The sequence below is a fragment of the Hypanus sabinus genome, chromosome 7 (assembly GCF_030144855.1).
Source record: "Hypanus sabinus isolate sHypSab1 chromosome 7, sHypSab1.hap1, whole genome shotgun sequence".
NCBI classification, from domain to species: domain Eukaryota; kingdom Metazoa; phylum Chordata; class Chondrichthyes; order Myliobatiformes; family Dasyatidae; genus Hypanus; species Hypanus sabinus.
In genome coordinates, this window is record NC_082712.1 from 71,372,447 (window position 1) to 71,393,085 (window position 20,639).

Here is a 20,639-nt window from a genome sequence, read left to right on the forward strand (position 1 = left end):
GGAGCCAAATGGCCAACTTCTTTCTACTTCATTGGTTGTCACCTTTTGGATAAATTGGGGGAGCTCTGAATGCAATTGCTGTTGCATGGCCAAGGTAAATTGTCCTAACCAATGACTCTTGAAAAGATCCTGGAGGCTGAAAACCAAAATGTATACTTCATTAACAAAATACCTACATATGGAGCAAATAACCATTCCAATTAACTCCAATGATTTTTTGTGGGAGCCCCTCAATTCCTTTGCACTCTATCCTAAATAATGCCTTTCAATGGAAATAATAGTCACTTTAAACTTGCTTTTCCTGACACCATTCTGAACATAACACTCTATATCTCTGAGCTCTCTTCTATAGTGGCCCTATACTGTAATCACCTTTGCTAATGTGTTAAGTGACTCAGCTATTCAAGTAGCTTGAGACATAGTACCTGGCCCTGAGGCAAGAGACCCAATGTCTAGAGGTGGTTCATATGCTAAGTCTGACATCGGTTGTCACAAATCATTTGCAGGATCTGCAAGATTTTGTCTGCCTCTCAGCAGCAGTTTGAAGCTATTAATTAATTGAGTCAAACAATAATGCAAGAATTGGGTGGCATGAAAGTATTGTGGATTGAGTGTGCACAGAACGGTCACAATAAGTTAATGATTCTGTGTTGACTGTACCAACTGAGCATATGAGTGGAGCAGTGCATCACTGACAATGACATCAGAATTTCCACACTGAACAAAGCTCAAAGTAAATTGGATTATCAAAGTACATATATGTCATCTTGTTCAACCCTGAGATACATTTTCTTGTTGGCATACACAACAACTCTATAGAATAATAACTATAACAGAATCAATGAGCGACTGCCCATCTAGGCCTTCCAACCAGGGTGCCAAAGACAACAAACTGTGCAAATGCAAAAATAAGAAACAATAAAATAAATAGATAAACAAAAAATATTAAGAACTTGGGATGAAGAGTCCTTGAAAGTGAGTTCATTGGCTGTGGGGACATTTCAATGATGGGTAGCTGAAGTTGAGTGAAGTTATCCCCTTTGGTCAAGAGCCTGATGGTTGAGGGGTAATAACAGTTTCTAAGCCTGGTAGTGGGAGTCCTAAGGCTCTTTTACCTTCTTCCTGATGGCAGCAGTGAGAATGGAGCATGTTCTAGCTGGTGTGGGTCCCTGATGATGGATGCTGCTTTCTGAAAACAGGACAAAGAATAGAGTACATTACAGTACAGCACAGTTCAGAAACAGGCAATTCAGCCCACAATGTCTATGCTGTCCATGATGCCAAATTAAAGTACCTGCATGTGGTCAAAACCATCACTTCCCCACCTGTTCATGTTCCTGTCTAAGTACCTCTTAACTATTACTATTGAATATGTTTCTACTACATCCTTTGGTTGTGCATCCAAGACACCTACCACATCATAAATTTCCTTCAAACTTTCTTTCCTCACCTTAAAGCTAGGCCCTCTGGTATTCCCCACCCTGGGGAAAATATTCTGACAATCTACCCTATCTATTTCTCCCAAAACTATCTGTATTTCAATCAGGTCGAGTTTCAGCCTCTGGCATTCCAACAAAAACATTCCAAGTTTGCCCAATCTCTCCATTGCACATGTAGAATGAGATGAAGCCAGTTGAAAGGTAATTCAGTTTTAGCTCAAGCAAAAGTCCCCAGTGAATCTTGATTTCATTGAAACAATATTCATGGAAAGCTGAAGTATCTTCTTGTGCTGTTAGCTCCCAGTGGGAGCATAGGCCATTGATGGCCTCCTGTCTTCATCATCCAATGTTGATTTCATTGTTGGAGTTCGTCAATGTTTCAATAATCCATTGTATCTACTATACAGTGGATTGGCCCAAAGAGATTCACCATAGCCTAGTTGGCCAACCTAAGCTGTTTCCACCTCTCACTATGGGGGCATAGGGTTGGATTTGAGAGGCTATTTTAAGCTGTACTGTACCTTAATATAGAAACAGAGAACCGTGTTGGCCAGGCAAGGATAGTTCTGTAGTACTGTCTTTTAAATAGATTGCAACTTTATCCCATTTGAAACATTAAATGGTTTGCAGCATCTTACATTCCTACTTATGTTAGATATTGACATGGTATTAGTCTCACATCATTTTAAGAAAATTGTTGCAATGAAAAATTGTTAGTGGATTTACCATGTCTGCTACTTTTATAATTTGAATGGAAGAAAATAAAATCACTCAATTGCTGTTAGAAAATAAACCTTTTGAAAGGTTGTTATACCAAATCTACCAGTGTTTTTATTCGTCATTATATTTGAATACTGATATTATAGATGCCTTAGGAATGCAATCATTTCATAATAGCTTCACGACTATAATCCTGGAGTGTCTCTATGTATGTAGTTTACGACTATAATCCTGGGGTGTCTCTACGCATGTTGCTTTACAACTATAATCCTTGGGTGTCTGTGTATGTAGTTTATGACTGTAATCCTGGGTTGTCTGTGTACATAGCTTTAAGACTATAATCCTGGGTTGTCTGTGTATGTAGCTTTACAACTATAAACCTGGGGTGTCTGTGTATGTAGCTTTACGACTATAATCCTGCACTATCTGTGTATGTAGCAGAATCAGTGGTTTATGTTCTCCTGCGATTGCACATTAAACAGTTGGATACTGTGTTAAAACCCCATGAACTATTGATTCATGGGCTGCACATAAATGATGACTATTTGTTCAAGTACTGAATAATAATGCTCATGTTAAGTAACTGATTATCCATTACTTGGGTTGAGTTGAACATTCTGTTTGATGTACAGTTAGAAATTTTATGAATAAGACATGTTGAAAAACAATCAGAGAATTGGAGGGAAAAAGTGTTTAATACAATGGACTAGAAATAGCTCAATAGCTATTTCTAAAAGATGCCATTAGCAAGACAGCATAGCAGTTTTGTGCTGGTTATGGTTACAGATATAAAAGGAGCAATATTCCTACATGTTCAACATGGACAACTTTAGAATGAAGAATCCCAGCCTTTCTCTGGCAATTCTGGGAGTTCATAAAACAGTAAGTCCTCAGATATAGAACCACTAGATTTGAAGTTGACTGGGTCTCCAGTTGTGCTTGTGTGGATCTCCCTGGAAAAGAGTATTTGACTTACCGGATACAACAATGACCTTTCAGAACAAACAAATTCACGTCATCAGAATCAGGTTTAATATCACTGGCATATATCATGAAATTTTTTAACTTTACGGCATAAGTACAATAAGATACTTGATAAATAAATGTAGAGAAAAAACTGAATTATTGTAAGTGTATATACATTATTAAGTAGTTAAGTTAAAATAAGTAGTGAAAAAATAACAGAAATAAAGTAGTGAAGTAGTGTTCATAGGTTAAACATCCATTTAGAAATCAGATAGCAGAGGGGAAGAAGCTGTTCCTGAAGCACCGAGTGTGTGCCCTCAGGATTCTATGCCTCCTTCCTGACAGAAACAACAAGAAGAGGGCATGTCCTGTGTTGTGTGGGGGTGGGGATCCTTAATGATGGATAACTCCTTAAAGATGTCTTGGGTACTACGGAGGCTAGTATGCAAATGGAGATGGTTAATTTTAGATGCTTCTACAACTTCCTGTGATCTTGTGCCTAAATTCCTTGACAGTGACTTGGGAGGAAACGTCCAGGAATAAGACAGCTCCTGCAGTGAAATCCTGCAGGTGCTTAGGTCAAGGGTGACCTGCAGGCTAGTGGGGGGAAGGATGCCTTACTCCTGCTTTGGTAGAGATGTCCCCGGCATCTGAGATGGATGCAGCTTTACATTGTGGTCACCAGGTTTTAACTACAGCTCCACAATAAGCTCCGGGCTTAATTTTCAACAAAACAGTGGAGGTTTGAGCAGGAAGTTCACTTTCCTATTAACTGGAGTTTCCTGCAAACAAAACCAGTGTCACAAAGGAACTTAAACCAATCAGAAATCGGAACACTGAGCATTAGAGCCAGTGACATTTATATATTTAATTAAGTGTTTGAAGTTAATTATAGATGATTCCTTGCCAAATCAAATCTTTTTATTCAAAATTGGGGAGTTCCCCACAAATAACTTGTCAGTAGAAAGCACTTTATTAACTTGTTTAATAATTAGACTTAATTAACATCTTCAGTTACTTAATGTGTAGCCTGTAAGTACATGGAGCATTGACTTTTAGCACTTTGAGGAACCTTGCAACTCTTGGTACTTTTCATTGCTGGTGACTTACTGGAGACACAACCTCATGAGAGCAACACTCTCTATGTGTTAATTAAGTACCTAATAGATGATTTATTGATATTATCCACTAACATTAGGATGGAACGATATTAAGTCAATTACCTAGAAACTCAGTCACAAACCTTGCTTTTGTTAACCCTATGTATGTGAAATCTGATGGATTGTGGAATGGAATGGAATTTTCCTGGTTAATGAGGTTGATTTGACTAGTAGTTCCAGTTACAAATTGTGTAAATGTGCATCAGCCATGTACAACATTGGCTGCTTATATAGAGCATAGAACAGTACCCAGAACAGAAACAGGCCCTTCAGCCCACAATGGTGTGCCAAACCAAACAAATTAACAGTCAATTGGCCCGCTGAGTTAGTCCCTTACTGCTACACCATCTCCCTATCACTACATTTTTCTCACATTCAGAAAGAGAAGACTTCACAGAAGAACACGGAACATCAGGAGCAGCAGGTTAGCTGCCGGGGATTGTGCCCCCGGAGATCTCTGGGTGCAGAGCTCGCAAAAAGTGATACAACAGACGTCTAACGTTGTTAATCAGTGAGTTGTTTGTCACTGCCCTCTCACTGTGAAATGGGGTCACCTCTTTTTCCCTTACTATGGAGAGAATGAGCCTGTGGTATGTCAAGCTACTGGGTGAACAAGTAGTATTTGGGGTACTGCAAGTCTGTGTCTTTATTGATGCTTTACTGCACTCTTGTGTGCTCGGTGGAGGGTGCTAATGCTTGTTTGCTGGTGAGGGTGGGGTCATTGCCTTGTTGCTGCTTGTGCGTGGGAGGGGGAGTTGGGAGCACTTTGGGGTTCTAATGTTTTAACTGTCATTCATTCTTTGGGACAACTCTCTGCTTTTATGGATGTCTGCAAAGAAAAAGAATTTCAGGATGTATATTGTATACATTTCTCAGACATTAAATGTACCTATTGAAACCTATCTAAACAACTCTGAACAATTCCTAATATATCTTCCTCTACCACCAGCCTAGGTAGAGCATTCCAGACATCCATTACTGTAAGTTTAAATAAACTTTCCCCTCACACATTTAAATCCTGGGAAAAAGATACTGTCTGTCTGTTCCATCTGTGCCTCTCTATCTTATAGCCCTCTATTAGATCTCCCCTCGCCTCCAACACTGCAAAGAAAACAACCCAAGTTTTTTCAACCTCTTGTCCGCTAATCCTGACAGCATCCTGGTAAACCTCTTCTGCATTGTCTCCAGAGTCTCAACATCCTTCCTATAATGAGGTGACTGGAACTGTTTGCAATACTCCAGATTCAGCCTGACTCGAGTTTTATAAAGCTGAACTTTGAACTCAGTGCCTCAAATTATAAACGCAAGCATGCTATATAACTTCATGACCACCCTATCAACCTGTGTAGCCACTTTCAGAGAGCTATGAACGTGAACCCCAAGATCTCTCTGCTTGTCAGCACTGTTAAGGATCTTGCCCATAACAGTGTACTGTCTCTTTACATTTGACCTACCAAGGTGTAACACGTCACATTTGGCCAGGTTAAGTTCCATCTGACATTTCTCCACCTATATCGGCAACTGATCTATATCTTATTGTATTATTTGCCAGTCATTTTTGCTATCCACAACACCACCAATCTTTGCATCATCATCACAAAGCTGGGTGGCAGTGGGAAATGTCAGGAGGATGTTATGAGAATGCAGGGTGACTTGGACAGGTTGGGTGAGTGGGCAAATATATGTCAGATGCAGTTTAATATGGATAAATGTGAGGTTATCCACTTTGGTGGCAAGAACAGGAAGGCAGATTACTATCTAAATGGAGTCAAGTTAGGAAAAGGGGAAGTACAACGAGATCTAGGTGTTCTTGTACATTAATCAATGAAAGCAAGCATGCAGGTACAGCAAGCAGTGAAGAAAGCTAATGGCATGCTGGCCTTTATAACAAGAGGAATTGAGTACAGGAGTAAAGAGGTCCTTCTGCAGCTGTACAGGGCCCTGGTGAGACCCCACCTGGAGTATTTTATGCAGTTTCGGTCTCCAAATTTGAGGAAGGACGTTCTTGCTATTGAGGGAGTGCAGCATAGGTTCACAAGGTTAATTCCCGGAATGGCAGGACTGTCATATGTTGAAAGATTGGAGCAACTGGGCTTGTATACACTGGAATTTAGAAGGATGAGAGGGGATCTGATTGAAACATATAAGATTATTAAGGGATTGGACACACTGGAGGCAGGAAGCATGTTCCCGCTGATGGGTGAGTCCAGAACTAGAGGCCACAGTTTAAGAATAAGGGGTAGGCCATTTAGAACAGAGATGCGGAAAAACTTTTTCACCCAGAGAGTGGTGGATATGTGGAATTCTCTGCCCCAGAAGGCAGTGGACGCCAAGTGTCTGGATGCATTCAAGAGAGAGTTAGATAGAGCTCTTATAGATAGTGAGGTCAAGGGATATGGGGAGAGGGCAGGAACGGGGTACTGATTGTGTATGATCAGCCATGATCACAGTGAATGGCGGTGCTGTCTAGAAGGGCCGAATGGGTTACTCCTGCACCTATTGTCTATTGTCTATTATCTGCAAATTTACTAAGCCACCCATCTACATTTTCATCCAGGTCATTTATATACATCACAACCAGTAGAGGTTCCAGTACAGATCCTTATGGAACACCATTGTTCACAGGCCTCCAACAAGAGTAAGTCCCTCTGACAACTAGTCTTTGTCTGCTATGGGCAAGCCTGTGCTGAATCCATGCAGCGAATTCACCTTGAATCCTATTTCTCTTAATCTTCTAGATGAGCCTATATTGACTGGACCTTGTGAAACACCTTACTAAAATCCATGTAGACAGCATCCACTACTCCACCTTCGTCAATCATCCTATTAAAGTCTCCAATGTGGTTTACTGTGCAGGTTGGATACAGGGTTAGAGAAGCTGAACACTGTGCCCAGTGGCTTGTACACTGAGGTCACTACTACTTTGCCCAGCTCTACAGTTAGAATCTCGATGTTGTCCTCCTCTGTTTTAGAAGTGGCTTCTACGACTGAACCAGCTCTAACGAATACAGCGCTGCCACATTGTCAATGCGGTCTTTCAATAATCAAGAACATTCCTGGTATTTTTGGGCGGTTGTTTTCACTTCCTCTGTCTGTCTCCTGCAGGCAGAGGACATCACACTGCAACTCGTTGCATAATGTAGTGAGAATGTTTTGTTTATCTGCAGAGAATCCTTCAGCTTTCGCAGATATAACAGTCAATGCCGGTCTTGAAAAAGACCTGTGTTTCTGACATCGGCAACCTGTCTTCAGGCATGAACAGATCAATGGCACAAGAATGTTGAATACACTACTTGCTGCGCATGGTGGTGGTAGAATTTGTTGAAACAGGGCCGTGACATGAACACTTCTACCTTGGACCCAGTCTCAAACAAACCCCAGTGATGGAAATTGCACCAGATGAAAGCCTTCCACCAGGAGCTAACTGGGCAACCTGGAAGTGCCTTAACAGACTTAGGACTGGTGTAGGTCATTCAAAGGTGTCACTAAGCAAATGGGGATATACAACCAGCCTGACAACTTGTGAATGTGGAACTGAGCCACAAACTATGCTACATCTCCTGCAATGCTCATCACAAGAGGAGTCCTGTACTGTTGCAGATCTTGCTGAATTCCCACTGATTTTGCTCTATTTTGTGCCCTCTCTTTTGCTTTTATGTTGGCTTTGATTTCCCTTGTTAGCCACATTGTATCATCCTGCCTTTAAAGTACTTCATTCTTTGGGATGTATTTATCCATTATCTTCTGAATTGTTCCTAGAATCTCTAGCCATTGCTGCTCTGCCATCATCCCTATTAGTGTCCCTGCCCAATCAACTTTGGCCAGCTCTTCCCTTATGCCTCTGTGATTCTCTTTACTCCACGGTAATACTGGTATATCTGACTTTACCTTCTCCTTTTCATATTTCAGGGTGAATTATATCATATTATGATCACTGCATCTCAGGCTTCCTGTACCTTAAGCTCCCTAATCAATAAAATACTCAATAAAAAACAACCTTAAAAATTAAAGAGTTGTGGTCACTGTTCCCTAACCGCTCACCCACTGAAAGGTCAGTCACTTGACGAGGCGCATTACCAACACCTGATCCAGGACAGACCCTCCTCTTTTGGACTATCTACGTATTGGTTTAAGATACTCTCCTGGATGCACTTAACAATTTCTTCTTCATCTAAACCATTTGCACTAAGATAATCCCAGTCTTTACTGGGAAAGTCCACCTTGACAACACCCCAATTGTTTTTACACTTTTCCATAATCTACCTACATATCTGTTCCTCAATGTCCCAGTCTGCAGTACAATCCCTCAGAATGTTTGCACCCGTCCTGTTTCTGAGTTCTACCCATATAGATTTAGTGGACAAGACTTCTAAGTACAGCAGTGATATTGCCCCTGATTAGTAATACACCTCCCCCTCCTCCTCTTTTACCTCCCTCACTATCTTTTCCAAAATATCAAAGCCTTGAGACATTAAAGATTCATTCCTGTCCTTCTCTCAACCAAGTCTCTGTAATGGCCATAGCGTCATACTTCCATGTACTGATCCATGCATAAGTTCATTTCCATTACCCATTGTACTCCTACTGTTAAAATACACACACTTCAAGCTCTCTGTCCTGTTGTATCTTTTACCTCTCTCCTGCCTGTTTTTACTGACCCTCACATATACTTTTCTCTGCCTTGCTCCAATTTCTGAGCTGGTGCTCTGGTTTCCAACCCCCTGTCAAACTAGTTTAAGACCTTTAACACTAGCAAAACTCCTGGTCAGAATGTTGGTTCCCCTCCATTTTAGGAGCAACCTGTCCCTCTTGTACAGGTAACCCCTGCCCCAATAAAGATTTCAATGATCCAAGAACATGCATCAGTTCCTCAGCCACTCATTCATCTGTACTGTCATCCAATTCCTGGCCTGAATAGAGTTTGGCAACAGGAGTAATCCCAAGATTAGTCCTGCTCTTCAGCCTCTTGCTTAACTCCCTGTGCCCTCTGCACAAGGCCTCTCCCTCTTTCTACCTATGTCATTAGTGCCACTGTGTACCTCTACACATTGCTCTCACACCCAAACCTTGAGTATATTCTGTAGCCCTTCCAAGACATCCTGGACCCTAGCACTTGGGAGGCAACACACAGACTTTTATAACTCAGCCATAAAATCTCTCATCAGCCCCCTAACTATTGAGTCTCCAAAAAGTATCCCTCTGCCTGACTTTACCCTTCTCCGCCGAGCCTTAGAGCCAGCCATAGTGCCTCTAGCCTGGCTGCTGTTGCTGTAGTCTGACAGGCCATTCCCAGCACCAGTATTCAAAGGGGTATACTTTTTGCTGAGTGTAATAGCCACAGGGGAACCCTGCACTGATTTCATACTCCCCATACTTTTTCCAGCGGTCATTCATCTACTATCTGAAGCCTGAACTCTGGGTATGACCGCCTCAGTATTAATTTCATCAATGAGATTTTAAGCCTGAGCCCATCGAGCTTCAGCTCCAGTTCTTTGACTAAGTCAATCTGAAGCTGCAGCTGGGCACACTTCCTGCAGGTGTAGTTATCTGGGAGACTGCCACATACCCTGGCAGCACTGGTTCTCAACCCAACAGTTCTTGTCCTAGAGTTACGGTACCTCTTGCCTAATGGTAGGAAGTCAAAAAGATTGTGGGACATATGGGAGGGATCATTGGCGATGCTAAAGGCCCTGCATACACAGCAATACTGATAAGTATCTCTGATGGATAGATGGAAGACAGACCCCAATTATTCTCTCAGCAACCCATAAACCTTTGCAGAGGCTTGAGGTCAAATACCTTGCAATTCCTGTACCAGATGGTGATGTCACTGGTGAGGACACTGTTGATTGTGCTCCTGTAAAAATAGTCTAGAATGGGGAGGGGGCCTCAGTCGGCTCAATTTCCTCAGAAAGTGGAGATGCTGCCCCTGCTTGCTTAACCAAAGAGAAGGTGTTGAGGAGCCAGGTGAGATCGTCGGTTACGTGCACTCCCAGAAACTCTTTCCATGAAGGAGCCACGTATGTAAAGTGAGGAGTGGTCCATCGGTACCAACCTAATGTCCACAATCATCTCTTTGGTCTTGTTCACGTTGAGTCTCAACTTGTTGTGCTCGCTCCATTCTGCCAGCGACGCCACCTGCTCTCTATGTGGCACCTCGTCATTGGTGTTGATGAGGCTGCCACTCCAGGTACCCTGGAGCCACATTTTCACCAGGAGGGGCATGCAGCTACCCTACATCTCACACTGATTCAATCTCAGACGTAGGCAATCGATGGGAGAGCTGGCCTGCAGAGCTCCACCTTTAGTCTGTATGAGTATCAGTGCACTTTCCATGCTTTTGTTTCCTTGTGCACATCGCTTCCGATGGTGTCTCCCCTGGGTGGCTGTAGCAGGCAACAATCTAGAACACAATAAGCCCACGTGGCGGAGCTCAACTGCAAACCAGCAACTCACTGGTGAGGTAAACTTTCGGTACTTGGTATTCTTATATTCAGCAGAGTCTTGCGATTGTAATAAAGACGTAAAGGATGAACAGTTAGTTGGAGTTGGAGTAGCTGATGCCATTCTCCTTCTTCAAACTTTTTGTTGTGTGATGAGCCAGATTTGATTAAGTGAAGGAACCCTTAAGAGGCAGTGATCCTTATATAAGACCATAAGACATGAGAGCAGAATTAGGCCATTTGGCCAATCAAATCTGCTCTGCCATTCCTATCATGGGTGATTCAATATCCCTCTCAACCCCAATTTCATGCCTTCTGCCCATAACCTTTCTTGCCCCGATTAATCAAGAACCTATCGCCTTCTCTTTAAATATACTCAGTGGCGTGGCCTTCGCTGCCTGTGGCAATGAATTCCACTGATTCAGCACCCTTAGGCTAAAACTGTTCTAAATGGACATTCCTTTGTTATGAGGCTGTGCTCTCAGGTTTGAAACTCCCCACTATAGGAAACATCCTGTCAACATCCGCTATATCGAGGCCTTTCAATATTTGATAGGTTTCAATGAGATATCCACTCATTCTTCTAATCTCCATTGCCATCAAGTGCTCCTCATTTCAGGAATTATTCCCATGAACCTCCTCTGGACCCTCTCCAATGCCAGCATATCATTTCTTAGATAAGGGGCCCAAAACTGCTCTCAATGCTCTATGTGCAGTTTGACCAATGCTCTATAAAGCATCAGCATTACATCCTTGCTCTTATATTCTCATCCTCTTGAATTGACTACTAATTGCATTTGCTTTCCTACCGCCGACTCATTCTGCAAGTTAACCTTTAAGGAATCCTCCCAAGTCCCTTTGTAACTTCAATTTCTGAATTTTAGAAACATAGAAAACATACAGCACAATACAGGCCCTTCAGCCTACAAAACTGTGCTGAACATGTCCCTACCTTAGGACTACCTAGGCTTTACCCATAGCCCTCTGTGTTTCTAAGCTCCCATGTAGCCATCCAGTAGTCTCTTAAAAGACCCAATTGTTTCTAGCTCCACCACCACTGTTGGCAGCCCATTCCATGCACTCTCTACTCTCTGCATAAAAAAACTTACCCCTCACACCTCCTCTATACCTATTCCCCAGCACCTTAAACCTGTCTCCTCTTGTGGCAAACATTTCAGCCCTGGGAAAAAGCCTTTGACTACTCACATGATCAATGCCTCTCATCAGAGAAAAAGCCTCTAACTATCCACACGATCAATGCCTCTCATCATCTTATACACCTCTATCAGGTCACCTTCCATCCTTGGTCGCTCCAAGGAGAAAAGGCCAAGTACACTCTACCTGTTTTCATAAAGCATGCTCCCCAATCCAGTAACATACTTGTAAATCTCCTCTGCACCCTTTCTATGGCTTCCACATCCTTCCTGTAGTGAAGCGACCAGAGCTGAGCACAGTACTCCAAGTGGGGTCTGACCAGGGTCCTATATAACTGCAACATTACCTGTTGGCTCCTAAATTCAATTCCACGATTGATGAAAGGCCAATACACCAAATGCCTCCTTAACCACAGAGTCAATCTGCATAGCAGCTTTGAATGCCTATGGACTCGGACCCCAAGGTCCCTCTGATCCTTCACACTGCCAAGGGTCTTACCATTAATGCTATATTCTGCCATCATATTTCTCCTCGTTTAGAAAATAATCTATGCCTTTGTTCCTTCTGCCAAAGTGCATGAAGATACATTTCCTTACACTATATTCCACTTGCCACTTCTTTGCCCATTCTGCCAATCTATCTAAGTTTTTGCGGACTCCCTGCTTTCTCAACAGTACCTGCCCTTCCACCTGCTTTTGTTTCATCTGCAAACTTGGCCACAAAGTCATCAATTCTGTCATCCAAATCATTGACATGTTATGTGAAAAGAAGCAGTCCCAATACCAACCCCTGCGGAACATCACTAGTCAACACCAGCCAACAGGAATAGGCCCTCTTTATTCCCACTCTTTCTCTCCTGCTAGTCATCCAATCTCCCATCTTTCCTGTGATGCTAAGGGCTCTTATTTCATTAGCAGCCTCATGTGCAAAACCTTGTTGAAGGCCTTTTGAAAACCAAACAAATAACATCCAGTGACTCTCCTTTGTCTATCCTGCCTGTTATTTTCTCAAAAAATTTCAACAGATTTGCTCCACAAGACTTCCCCTTAAAGGACTTTTGAAATAAGGATGACATCTCATTGAAACCTATCATATATTAAATGTTTAGAGAGCGTGAAGGTGGAAAGAATGTTTCCTGTCGTGGGGAGGCTTGGACCAGAGGGCACATCCTTAGGTTAGAAGGTCATCCCTTTAGAACAGGGTTGAAGAGGAATTTCTGTAGTCAGAGAGTAGTGAATGGGGTTGAGAGGGATAATAAATCAGCTATGAGGCAATGACAGAACAGATTTGATGGGCTGAATAGTCTAATTCTGCTCTTATAGTCTAAGAGGTTGAGATATGAGCTAGAAAAAATACAGACATATTTCCACTCTAAGTGGTGGAAGAGCAGAATAAAAACAAATCATTTTCTTGCTATTGTTACACCTACATGAGAAGTTTGAATTTATCTGGCATTCTCTGGGCACAAAATGCACAACTTAATGCTTTCCTAGGTACATTGTGGATAACTTTCATAATGCCTTCCAAAGAAACGTCAAGGTGCATTCGTTTAACAATACTCCAATGTTATCAACATTATCAACCATAGAACCGAGCTTGTTCTTAGAGTAAGATTTGCTCATATCTTTAGTAATAACACATAGCCCACCGGATGCAAATTTGAATCAAATTTGATTTTAACTTGAGGAAACATCTATCTAAGGGCAGTTTTTGACACCTTGAGATAAAAATAATTATAACCCTCTGGAAAGACTACCACATAGTATCTCTTAACCTGATCTTTATTTTTTCACCCTATTTGCTTTTAAAATTAAACTCCAAATAAAAAATAGATAGACTTTTAATGTTTCATTCTTCTGCTATACTATGTAACTCTAACTTTCGTAATCTTGGGGAAATTTTTACTCAGGCAGTTTTATATTTGAGTTCCATATAAACACAAACTACAACATTTTTAATGCATTAAATATTGGAAATTCGATGGGATAACACAAAGAAGAGATACTGCTTTACTGATTCTAGCAAGCTTTCCAATTGCAAATGTATAACTTTCGGAGTTCATGGAGATAACAGCCACTTACATTTTGAATGGATCAGATAATTAGAGGGTCAATCACTCTCTGTCTGTCAGTCAGTCACTCCTCTTTCCAGTTACAGATATCTGAGAACAGGAATGATAGGGTAAAGGATTAACATACTGTCCTTCACAAGCTAATAATGGCTCAAAGTGCCTTACAATGAATGATAGACATCCGAGATATGGTCAACATTTGAAGGTAGGAAAATCTACAATCAATTCATGTGCAGCCATCTCATAAAGAGCAAGTAAGAATGACCTGATAATTGACTAGAGAATCTTACACTCCTGAACAGAATGGTGTTACAATTCACCCACACCAATTCATACTGGGCAGTAGGGTCACTGTTTTAAATTGTGATTCCCATGTAAAAGGGCAGATTTGTATTTGTGAAAACATTGGTTTACACACAGTTTCTGACTCTTTGAACTCCAAGTGAATTGTAACCCCCATCACAACCCCACCAACAAAGACACTTTTACTAAATAATTGTATTAGTGCAAGTACTCTGAATTTGGTTGAATTGGCTGCAGAGGGTAGAATGCATTTTTCTAACTGTCCTTTTGGAGGAGAGAGGAGCTTATTGGTATCTGAGTTCATATGCCATCTAAGACTTAGTGGGAAGTTGTAATGAGAATTGCCTGCAGAAATGCCCACATTCAGTGGTTCAACAATTGCAGCTCTTCAGCAAATGAAGGAACAACAGCCCACATGGAGCAAGAGCTAGACAATTTCAGGTGTCAACTTATCAATGATCAGTGCCATGCTCACCACAAGAGTGTCAGGCAATGATGATATCCAGTATGTAAGAGTCAAATGATCCATCTTTGATCTTCAATGGGTGAAATAAAAGAAATCACAGAAACAGAAGAGTTATCAGACCCCTTATATAATAGTTCAGCTCTTCTGTATGCATGCACATAAATAGTAGACATCTGTACAAAGATCCCCTCCTAAAGTAGACTCCGCATTTTATATTCATGAGCACAGCTCTGAGAGGATTACTCACATCAGAACAGATAACAAAGAATAACCTCCTGGTTCCAAAATATGCATTACAAGTCAATTTATAGTTTTTGATGCTGCTGTTTTAATGGAGCACAACTTACTGAGACAGTAGTCATAAAGTCAAAGTCCATTGAAAGGTTGATGCACAGTTTTAAAGGGTGTGGTTACCTCCAGTTAATTGACTGAACAGACATATATTTTTTCAGACAGATTTACTAAATAATCATCAAAAGATGAATTGAATTGTGGAAACAGACAGTGCATTCCCCTAGAACTTCCTGTTCTCTGTCACTGCTTTCTGTGACTACAGCTAGGCAGGGGTTGGGGGAGTGGGCCACTCCAGCCAAATCTTCCCTGAATGTGAATTTGTCACCATCTTCTGCTCAGACCATCAGTCCGACCACAGATTGATTGACATCTGTAACAAGCTGGAGCTAGCCTCAGGAGCCACAGTCAACCACAAGAAGAACAAGGTCATGCTCTTCAGTACCACTGATTCTCGACTGATTACCTGATCAGGTTTGGAAGAGGCAGGGCATGCAACAAAATTAGGATAAAGCAGATAGAATAGGTCAAATAAAAACTGGGAGCAGTACTCCCACTTGATGATAAGCAAGAAACTGGCCATTAGTTGTGATGTGTTCTCGGTGTTGTTGTATACACACAGATGTGGCCAAAACTCAACTTCTGTACTGTAGCAATCAGCGGAGCTACTTTGCATTTTATCTGGGGTGGGGTGGTTAGGGTTCAAGAAGGATTATGCCTTATGGGTTGCCATGCACAAGTCTCCAGGGAGCAAGAAACAAAGCATACTGTGGAAGAAAATTATAAAAATCAGGTTAATTTTAAATTAAATGTTGTTGTCAAGCTTGACTAGCTAGATATTGCTCAAGACCTGGGTCATGAGGGTGACCGGATAAGAAACAGACACAGCCTGGCTTGCTTTAGCTAACCATAGCCAGACATATTGTTAAACTTTTCCTGAGATTGTCTAGCAAGTGGCAAATAGAGGAACTAACTCTAGACATGTATCTCGAATTTTGTGCATCACGTGGGAACATTAGTAAACTTGCTGATACTTAACAAGTGCTTTGGAAATCACTGACCAAGTATGCTTAGCTCCTGCCTAGTGTCCAAAGTTTATTATATAAATCTAAGATGTAGCCTGACATTGTTGGAGTTGTGATCACGTAATAAAAGGGTTAACCATGTACCGAGGTCTGTGTCTTTACTTCTGTTCCCTAACAGAGTAAAGTCTCTCACAGTAAATGATAACAAGATTATTTCATGGTAAATTAGAGTAAATTCTTCTACACATATCCACCATTGTCCTTGTCCTGATGGCTGCTTCTTGTGTGAAGAACAGAACTACACAAGTACCAACAGTCATTACGTGCTGAGGTTTTATTGGTTCATCAAAAGATGAGCCTGATTCCATTACTAGGTAATGTTCTCTTCAGTTAGATTTCACAGCACTCCGTCATTTGTAAATAGATTCGTTCAGAAAGCCTCATTTGAGCAAACATCCATCAAACACTTGTCACCACAGGATCTGTGGGGGAAAGTCACAGTGAACCCTAGGGGATAATTTCCTCAGCAAACTCTCAAGCATCATGTCCTCATAAGGCTGGCAGGGAGTCAGGACTTAGTATCAGATCCTACATGGTGGACACTCTGTCTTGAAGCATGATGCCATTGACGCAGCAATGAAGAGGATGAGACAATTGTCAGTCCCATTGTGGACCATGCTCTTGCAAAGAAGGTCTAGAGAAGGATGCAAGAGTCTTTGTTGAGGTTCAGTCCAAGCAGCTGCATAACATAGAACACTTTGACCTGTAGGCTGTTCCCAGGAACTCATACAAAAGAAATATCAAGTGGAACTGGAAGACTATCAATGCAGTGAAAGATCAATTTGCCTGAAATGTATTGGTTTGCCAGTACAATCTGTAAATAATGCTACTGCCTGGTGTATCCAGACTACAGGAGTGCATATTGAAGGATATACTGAAGTTTGTTGCAGCCAGTGTAGATATTTTGTAGGCTAGAAGTTCAACTGGATTAACTACAATACTGCATTGGTTACAAGAGCAGAACAGAGGCTGTGAGTGGCTCCATGAAAAGTTGAGCTCAATGTTCAGCTGGTCAAGGCAGCTTTTTACTACATGATAAAATGCACACTTGTCTGAATAAGCGCAGCTCCAACAGACCTAAAGAACTCAGCATTATACAGGAAAAATACATTCCCCTTGAATGATATTCCAGCTACTGCTCTAAATATCTGTTCCCTCTGTCACTAGTATACATTGGATGGATATGTGTACAATCTACAAAAATAGAGAGGTTACTCACTCAGCCTTTGCTGCTAGTGTTCCCCAAACCCATAACCTCCCCCACCAAGAAGGACAAGGGCAGCAAAAACATGGGAACCACTTGAAGGTTCCTCTTCAATTTTGGTAACATGGAAATATGTTGCTTATTCTTCTTTACCATTGAGTCTATATTCCAGAATGGCACTCCAACCACTCTGTGGGAGCACCTATAAGGAAGGGCTGCAATGTTCAAGAAAACATATCAACTCCACTGTCTCAGGAGTTAATATAATGGCAATAATAGTGGATCTGCTGCCTCAAAACTCCACCATCCAGGTTCAAACATTCCTCCAGAGCTACTAATGAGGACTTCACATATTTTCCCAATGACTACATGGATTAAGCCTGGATGCAGCCATGTTGTCCTTTATTGATGAGGTTCTGAGTACTAGTTATACTCCAATTGGATGGAGCAATGGTGAGCCTGCATCTGGAGTACTACAAAGGGTTTAGATCTCTCTGACCAATTAAATATATATATTTACTGCAGTGGAACTGGAAAACAACTCACAAGACTGATTTTGGAAGAGTGCATTTGTCATACAATGATGAGAGATTGCACAGACTGACGTGAATTTAGAGGGATGGTAGAGTCCATCAAAACTTCCAAAAATTCTTTCAGAACTCACCAGGCTGAAGCAGAGAGAATATTTCTCATGTTTGATGGTCCCACAATCCAAAGTTATTCATTCAGAATGAAGGTTAATCTGTTGAGGACAGAAGAGAGGAAGTTTCCAGGCACTGAGTGGTCAATCAAAGAAATCCTCTACTCTAGAGGGTTGTGGAGCCTCCGTCATAGAGTTAATTCAAACAGGTTTGGATAGATTTCCAGATGTTAAGGGATAATGCAGGAATAGGTTTTTGGGCAGAAGATCAACTACAAGCTAAATGAATGACTGAACAGTCTGAAAGCAGCAAATGCTCAGCCCCAACTTGCAATTCTTATTTTCTAATTAGACTCCATTTAAGATTCTCAGCAATCTACTGTATTTTCAACTAATTATCTGGAAGTGAAACTGTTACTATATTGTCACAGTAATTTGAGAAGGAATTGTCTTATTTCACTTCTATAATACTTAGCGATTTTTATTTTCTCACATTTGCACGTTATTTCATTTTCATTGCAATTTTATAAAATCATTGGCATCACCTGATTCAAAACTGTGCTGTGGGATAATCTATTCTGGGAATATAATTTCCATTGTCTTGTGATGCAGACATATTACTTATAAGTAATAAATTATTCTTGGAATGTCCATACAGCAGAGTCAGGTGCAAATCCTGCATCTCTATTAGTCTCTAAATTACATATCCTCAGTTTCACTATTACAAATTTATAAGCCTTCCCACTTCATTCTATTTGAACAATTATTTTTTGTGACACATTGTTGGCACAGGTGTGCAGCAATTGGCTCTCATCTATCACAGCTCCAGTGACTCCGGTTCAATTTCGCCTTCGGGTACTTTCCATGTGGCATTTGGGCATCCTCCCTGTAACCGCAAGGATATCACTCAGGTGCTCCAGTTTCCTTCTGTCTTCCAAATCATGCTGACTGGTTAATTGACTGCTTGAATTATCTCTTTGTGTAGGTAAGTGGCAAAAAGAATCAAAGGGTAGTTGATGGCTCTGTGACAGAGAATAAGAGAGTTAAAGAAAGTGAGAGGGGGACAGATGGGATTGCTCTTCTGTGAGTTGGCATGAGCTTGATGGCCTGCTTTTGTGTCATTATAAATAAATCAATTGGCTTCTGTATCAATTAATTCTTAAGATTATGCTTCAGATCTGCGACTCTTTGTGAGAGTTCTCTTCCACAGTGAGTTGGAGTGTTAACACTTTCTCTTCCCATGCTACTTGGCATGCTGAACACATTTTTTTTTAGCATTTTGTGACAGTGGAGTTTTTTTAAATTTTTTATTCTAAAGCCACTGTGGGATTTCTGGGAGATCAGGTCCATAATTATGATTTGTCTGAGATACTTTTATTCTTGAGGTCTATTCTTTGCTTCATACTGAAGCTTTATTTTCATGATTCTAATCTCAGAGAGAGATCCAGCATGGATACAGAACTTCAGCCCCCTTCACTTGTGCTCACCGTCAACCACACATTTATATATTAATCCAATTTTATTCTCTCCCCATCAACTCCTCCCAGGTTCAGTCATTTACCTACACATAAAGGATAATGGATAGTGAGTAGTCAATTATCCTACCAACCCACAAGTGTTTATTATGTAGGAAGAAACTGGAAAAACCATGCAGTCACAGGGAGAATATACAAACTCTGTGTGGTCTTCACCCTAGACAGGGCTGAAACTGGGTCTCTGCTGCAGTTCAGAAGAAGCTCTTTTTGCTGTACGAGCTTGCCACCTCTGTATTCATTTCAGTTTTGAACTCCCTTCCAGCTGTAAGACTAGTCTGGTGCAGTTAGGGTTATTTTTATTGGAGTAAAGAAGACATAAAACATAGGAACAGAATGAGGCCATTCAGCCCATTGAGTCTACTCCAGAGTAGGCTCGATGGAGGTGGGTGAGATTAGGACTGGCTTAAAGAGGGAAGCGAAAAAATCAACAGGAATGAAACAGCACACCAATGATGCTTTCCCCCTTCATTTTGGGGATTTTAACCAGGCCAACTTGAAAAAAAATCTCTAAATACTTATTACCAACAAATCACTTGTGGAACCAGAGGAGACAACGCACTGGACCACCGTTATACTATAATCAAGAGCACTTAGTGTGCCATCACACTTTGGAAAGTCTGATCACCTGGCTGTAATTCTACTCTCTGAATATAGGCAGAGAGCAAATACCACAGTACCTGTAATGAGGACCAAGAAGGCATGGACAAGAGGGGAAGGGGAGCTCTTGCAGCATTACTTTGAGTCGGTGGACTGGACTGTATACAGGGACTCATCTTCGAGTCTGAAAGGATACCCCACAGTTGTCACTGACTTCATTGAAACCTGTGTGGATGAGTGTGTGCCTACGAGAACATACTATACATGCCCAAATTGAAAACCCTGCGTGAACCAGGAGATTCATAGGTTGTTGAGGGCTAGAACTTTGGCATTCAGGTCTGGTGATCCAGGACTATACAAGAAGGCCAGGTATGACTTATTGAGGGAGGGCTAGCTGAAGAGCAGAAGAGCAACTCCAATGGAAGTTAGAGGCGGAACCAGATGCACTTCATCTCTGGCAGGGTTTGCAGGCCATTACTTCAGACAAAACGAAACCTAATGTCATGAATGGCAGTGATTCTTCACCCCCAGATAAGCTCAATGCATGCTTTGAAAGGGAGAATG